The sequence below is a fragment of the Nanorana parkeri genome, unplaced genomic scaffold, assembly GCF_000935625.1.
Source record: "Nanorana parkeri isolate BGI_ZX_2015 unplaced genomic scaffold, ASM93562v1 scaffold1748, whole genome shotgun sequence".
Taxonomy (NCBI): Eukaryota; Metazoa; Chordata; class Amphibia; order Anura; family Dicroglossidae; genus Nanorana; species Nanorana parkeri.
This window is the reverse complement of record NW_017308016.1, coordinates 30,769-38,037: the sequence shown is the minus strand read 5'-3', so window position 1 is coordinate 38,037 and position 7,269 is coordinate 30,769.

Sequence of the window (7,269 nt, the reverse complement as noted above, 5' to 3'; positions counted from 1 at the left end):
TCTAAGTTATTACAGCTTGTGCATAAAGCTTCTCGGGAAGGTGGGTTATCATCAGGTAAATAGACCCAAACACAGCCTGGGGCTTGTCTTGTCAAACTGCATGGAGGAAGACAATCCCAGACAATCAGTGTTGCCCAAGTCTTAATTAAAGTGACCCTGTCACCACAAATGCATGCCACTGCCCTAATAACAGGTGCCTCAAGATGCCTACATATACCTCTCGTAAACTCCAATAGTGTGTTAGTGCACCTGGAGGACCCGGGATCTTAGACACTGCCGCTATATGTCAAATTTGCTTTTCATGCAAAGTCAAAAGTTAGGGCATGCTCTATAACAGGGTAGGCAATCTCTGGCCCTCCATCAGTGGTGGAAATGCAAATCTCATCATGCATTTGTCTCTGGGAGTCATACTTGTGGCTGCCATAGTCTTGCAATGCCTCATGGGACTTGTAGTTTCACCACAGCTGAGGGGGCCACAGTTTGCTTACCTCTGCTCTATAAGATAACCTATAAGGTGCCAACTTTGAACTGGAGAAGATATGGAGCATCATAGCTGTTGATAGCTAAGAATTAAGATGTATATATGGCACCCTTTGGAACGTAGACTTTCCTTGGGTGTGTGAAGGTGCCTTTAAACTGAAAGAAAAGTATATGTGCTCCCCTTGATGTGCCTTCAACCAACATTTACATGGTGGCAGGAGGACTTGAAGAACATGGAAATAAGAGTTCAACTGGCTGTTACGGGAAACATAGATTGCCTAAGACAGTTCTAACCTCAAACACTTTGATGAAGGAGGTCTGACATGGAAGCAAAAGACAGCTAACTCAGCGTGAAACTGCTCCGTAGTCCATGGCAACCAATCACATCTCAGGTGTCCCAGTTTCTCTAACAGTGCTTAGACAACTGAATTCATTTATAGGCCTGCACCTCGTTTTTCCAAGTTTGCATCTCTTTAGTCTTTTGTGTTTTTCTGAAGCTGTTAGCATTGTCAGGCTATTGTTGAATGGAGTAAGAAGCCCAATCAGGTCCAAACGTTATCACGTGCCATGTCACATGACCCACGTTGCTTCCGGTCCTCCTGGGTTGGCAGATGAATATAGGAGTAGACATGGAAGCTGGAGGACTGTAGTTTGACTTCAGTACTTCTTGTCAGATTAAGTCTGACATCCAGCTGGTGAAGAGGTTGCATGACTCATGCCATTCCTTTCTTTTGTACATCCTGGTGCAGATTAACAGTAGATGGAGAGTGGGGGAGCGGGTGTGCAAAGCATATATAGCACATTTTTTTTGCTTGCCTATACTTTTTTTGATGAGGGAACCTATCTTGCCCTTTGAAGGTCTGGATCAGTGGTTCTCAAGCTGTGTGACCTCAGGACCCACATTTGTCCTCGGTCATTAAGTCGCACTGCAATGAAATGCACGGAATTAGGGTACGGCGCGTTCAATGCAGGCGTACGAGCTGTGGGTGGGAGGTGCGTTTGGGGTACCATTCAAATGAATGGCAACCCAACACACCTCCCACACCAGAATGCGCGGTAGGTGCAATTGCGCGGTACAGTGCGTTAATCGGACGGTACTATTCGATTAACGCACTGTACTAGTGTGAACGGGCCCTCAAAAACACTGATATACATACACAACCACAGACACAATCTCACACTCACAGACATTCTCACACACCCATACACACTCCAAAAAATATTACATTTAAAAAAAATATTCTTTAAGGTCCACCCAGTCTCCCTACCTTATGAGAAGTGGAGTGGATCCTCAGCCTGGTATCCAGTGTAGGGCATTGCTTGTACAGCTCCCTTGCGCGCCGAGTAGAGGTGCCGGGAGCCAAAATCTGATGTCACTTCGGTTCAGGCACCTCTATAGGACACGTGCGGGAGCTGTAAGCAATGCACATATGTATGGAGCTCCCCCGCGGCCATAGCTCCATCCTATCCCACTTAATGCTGACACTCGGCACCAGGCAACATATTTTGAATGGCTGCTTGGCGCGAGAACTGATAGTGCTGTGCTAGGAGTAGGCAGAGGAGCCTCTCGCCTAGAAAAGTGGAAGGCATGCGGCGTCCCACTGAACGCAGGGTCGCGAGACACTTTTGGGTTACAGCCCACCAGTTTACAACCAAGGGTCTGGATGACCTGGGTGATCCTTAATAGTTCAATTGCCCTACTAGATTTGCTAGTGATTAATCTCCAAGGGTAGAGGTCGATTGCCAAACAGATGGAAGAAGTGGCTTCGAATGGTATAAGCTACACAAGAAGCATTAGGTGGTGATTACCTTCAAAAAGTTGCAATGTTCAGGTTGTGAGTTAATAAATGCTGCTACAACCTGCTTGTTCCATAGGGATCCATGTTTCCCATCTATTTAGCAATCAACCACCACCCTTAGCTATTCACTGGGGATTTATTTACTACCATAGTGCAAAGATCAGCTGGGTACAATAAATGGGCAGCAACCAATAAAAAAAAGGCCAGTTGCACATTAAAAAGCTGAGCACTAGCTTCTGATTGGATGTAGTTCACTGCTATTTGTATGTGTTGGAGCTGTTAGGGAGGATAGACTTGATTCTTTAGCTGAACCCAGGCAGAGGAGCTTTTCCAAAGCAGAAACTGGGCATGTGCCTCCTCCAGGGAAGGGGCCTGATTGGTCAAACAGACAAAATGGCTGCACCTCTGAACTCTTTTCATTTTCAACAAAGACTGTTATTGTTAACAATCACCACGCTGCCTTCCTCTTTTGACATCTTAAAAGTTGATTTCAGATACCGACAGAAATATTGCCGTTATATGCACTGACATGGCGCCGTGAATGTTTTCTCGCTAACTAGGAAGTAGGCCACTTGTTGGACTATATCTGCAGTTCTCCTAACTGGGAGTTGTGGGAAAGAGTGCAGATGGGCCTGGCTATGATGGCTTACAAATGTTGCCTTCGGGATAGGCATGTGACAGGAGGGTGCCAGTTCCTTAGTTCTAGTAGCAAGGGATTATTGGAAGGGTAGTGGGTGGGGGGTAGAATAGCAGGGATGGTTTTGGCTAAGGCTGGCTCCCCTCCTTAGAACCTGAAGTGATGGTTTATATGGGCCAGTGTCCACAATGACACAGCTAGTTGATATGGGCAGTGACCAAACAATGCTGTATTAACTAAGCATGTGCAGTACTGATAAGAGGCCCTCATCCACCCTGCAAGGGAGATGCAAAAAGAGGGATAGTTGCATCCCCGCCACCCATTCTGTTGAACCAAACCTTAGCTGTAGGTGGGTGTAAACCATACACTTGCCACTAAGCTATATGACAGCACATCCGTCGTTGAGGCCAGAATGAACACTATAGTAAACTGCTACTGGTAAATAGAAGAAGGCTTGGACAGGAAAAACACAAAAATTCATGAGGCTTCCTGAACCAAAAAATAGCGAGTAAGAAACACTCCTTCTAAGTCTAGCCATTGCCTCTGGAAACAAAATACAAGTTCACCCTTGCCAACCATCACACTGGCGGAACCCCTTCTTCCTACCATGTTGTGGCTGGCAGTTCTGAAAGCTGCATAGTGGAAGTGTTTGGTAAGGATGGAAACTTGCCCCTGTCTCCAGAAACAGCTTAGCTAGAGGCAATTTTAGGCTGAACTCCAGGCAACAGATGATTTAAATACATGGGAGCTGATTTATGTCAAAGGACATATTCATGTGCATGCAGTAACTGGCTCCTTGTGCTGCTTCTTCCTCCACATCTCTGAGCTCAGCTGTACAGGATTTGTAATCTGCTGATGCCAAGCCAAATTCAGGCAATTACATGGCTTGCATTGGAAAATAAAACATTAAAATGATGTATTCATGATGACAGAGCCGCATTAATTGGAATCTTTTATATCTGCCTGGAGTTCAGCTTTAAGCCTACAGCTGGCTGCAGAAACAATGTAACGATTGGGTCTTGTGAAAAAAGAATTTTTAGCCTTATAATCCCATGTTTGGTATTACCTGATGAAAACCCATTTGTAAAGCTACAGGGTTTTTTTTTTCCTTCTCTCATTGTGTGGTGCCTGCACCCATTGGCTACCTGGGTGATGCACATACCACCTCCTATACTGAACTACAGGTACAAGAAGATGGAATTTTAAGAATTGAGGGTGTAGATAGAGAAAAAATACACCTACACCCCCCCCCCCCCCCCCCCCCAAAAAAAACGGACATCAAGTTGCCAGCTCCAGCCCTCTATTTCCCCTGCCCATTGATCTGCACAGGTCCACAGTTAGATGTCTAGGGCCATTTTGCCAAAAATAGGGCCTGTAGAGAACACTGGGTAGATGGCAGTAGCTACATACAAGATGTAGACCTGTTCTGGGCAAAAAGCGAATCAATGCTACTGACTCCATTACATCCTCCTAACCCCGATCTCTACTTCCACCTTTAACAGAGGTTCTATGATAGAAGTGGGCAACTCTGGCCCTCCAGCTGTGCTTTAACTGCAAATTCCATTTAGCCTCGGCCTCTGGGAGTCATGTCTGTGGCTGTTAGCCTTGCAATGCCTCATGGGACTTGTAGTTGTACAACAGCTGGAGGGCCAGAGTTGCCCACCCCTGTTAAGCAGACCCAAATATTAACCTCATAACAGGTCTGGATCTATGACATGTTTGCGCCTTAAATATACCCAATGGTGCCAACTTATGGAACAAAGAAAACTGTAAAGGGAATTTTTTGTCCTCAACAACCCGATTTCAATCTTCCCTTCAAATAAAATTCTAATTGGTTGGACAACAGCTCCAGTAAACTGGCCTGAAAAACCACACAGGCACTGCCAGCACGCAGTCCCCTACTGGGAAGTCACGACACAATAACCGCACTGAACAACCCCCATCTATACCTACCCGTTATCCGTACCCCACAAAGTTGCCTTGCTGATTGAGGTTCCCTTTTAGTGATAGGTCAATCAGTCAAAGTTAACAGCACAATACACAGCGTATGGCTATGTTTTCGTTTTTTGGTTGACACCTGAACCTGTATCTGTATCCAAGTTTACAATTCAGGTTCGCAGCTTGAGGCAAACCCCACATAGGTTCAATTTAAAATTCTCCATAGAATATTGGTGAATAACACAATAAAAAAAACACAAAGTAAAATTTTTACTTAACTTGATTGCTGATGGGATGCAGAGATAGTTGTCTCAGTCTCTTCCCAATCCAGTCCTTAGTAGGGTTTGTGGCCTACAGCCATCTTGCACTGCAGGCCGCTGAGTTTCAATGCTCATAATGCTGGCCCATTTTCCATCTCGGAGCTCCAATCAGGACAGTTGTGAGCTGGTTAGTCTAATGACTCATCAACTTCTCAGTGCACTGTACCGTTCTCCAACTTCTCAGTGCACTGTACAGTTCACCAACTTCTCAGTGCACTGAACCATCTAAATTTAGAAGGCACTCCAGAAGCTCAACGGCTTAGTCCATCATCTGTCCAAGTCTTGCAATGCCTCATGGGACTCGTAGTTCCAGAGCAGCTTGATGGCCAAGGTCGCCTACACAACAGCTGGGTGGCCATGGTCGCCTACACAACAGCTGGGTGGCCATGGTTGCCTACACAACGGCTGGTTGGCCATGGTCGCCTACACAACAGCTGGGTGGCCATGGTCGCCTACACAACAGCTGGATGACCAAGGTCGCCTACACAACAGCTGGATGGCAATGGTCGCCTACACAACAGCTGTATGGCCATGGTCGCCTACACAACAGCTGTATGGCAATGGTTGCCTACACAACAGCTGTATGGCCATGGTCGCCTACACAACAGCTGGATGGCAATGGTTGCCTACACAACAGCTGGATGACCATGGTTGCCTACTCAACAGCTGGATGGCAATGGTCGCCTACACAACAGCTGGATAGCCATGGTTGCCTACACAACAGCTGGATGGCCATGGTCGCCTACACAACAGCTGGATGCCATGGTCGCCTACACATATGGGTGTAACATGAAACGTTATCAAAAAGATGAACTTATCCTTTAATATAACCCTGAACCTCTGTGTTCAGTTTCTCTGTAAATTCTATTCCTGGCTGTAGTGCAGTCCAATCTCATTACTCGGTATGAAAACTAAATATTAATGTAGCATTACAATTATATAAATATATATATAAATCTTTTATAAATGAGCCAGACCTACAGTACTCCTCATACTACTCCATGAGGCACTGAGTACACTGGCCTGTCCAAGCTATTTAAGATTACTTTGACTCATACGACAGCCATCTTGGATTCCAAAGCAGACAGGGTCACGTGGCCACTTGTGCCAAACACACAGCACTTTTAACATGTACAAAGAAACAAAAAAAAAAATTTATTTATTAATCACAGACAAAACTATTCAAACGTTATTTAGAGAGCAATATATAACAAGGAAAAGAGATCGATATCCAAAATATATTATTTTATTTATAAAATATGCGCGAGGAGGCTTTGGGAAAATGGACACAAAACGATTCCACAAAACTAGGCCACATGAATGCTTAAAAAGTGCCAAAATACAAAGACGAGCTGAACCTCTGAACAGGTCGAATGGGATAAAATCTTTGCAAAAGAATATTTATTTTCTATGAATATGATTGTGTTGTACCATGGTGGTTATTTTTTATTAACAGGTCATTTTCTGTTTGTTCAGGACGAGGGCAAAGGGCGTTGTACAATGGGACAATGGTTGCTTTAAGAGTAAATAAATCGACATGCTGTACAAATATATGGCTTCCTGTGTCAGTTCAGAACTTTATTTTTTCCCAAAACTTTTAATATGTCAAACTATAAGCCCTCGTTCACACCTGAACGTTTTGTAGCGCGTTCTACGCTCGACGAACGCTCTACAAAACGCTCAAACATCTAAATCCCATTGTATTCAATGGTCTCGTTCCCACCTTGACGTATTTCCGCCCGTCCCTAACACGCTTCAAAACGGCCCACGCCTGAAAAGGTACAGGTACTACTTTGGGCCGTTTTGTTGCGCGTTTCCATTGGGATACAGCCAAGTAGCCTTCGGAAACGCACGTTTGTCACGCAACTTTTTTTTACCGCGAATCGCGGTAAAAAAACGCATATGCAATACGCCTAGGTGTGAACAAGACCTAAAGGGATGTGAGGATTTGTGATTACAGTGTTGGAATCTGGAGCACTGTGGGTAAGCTGTTCTCTTGCCCCCCTGCCACTGAGGATGTACATGCAGTAAGATCTTGATTGGCTGATTCAACTATTTAACCAACAACCATTATATGTATCTGAGGGTTGGGAGT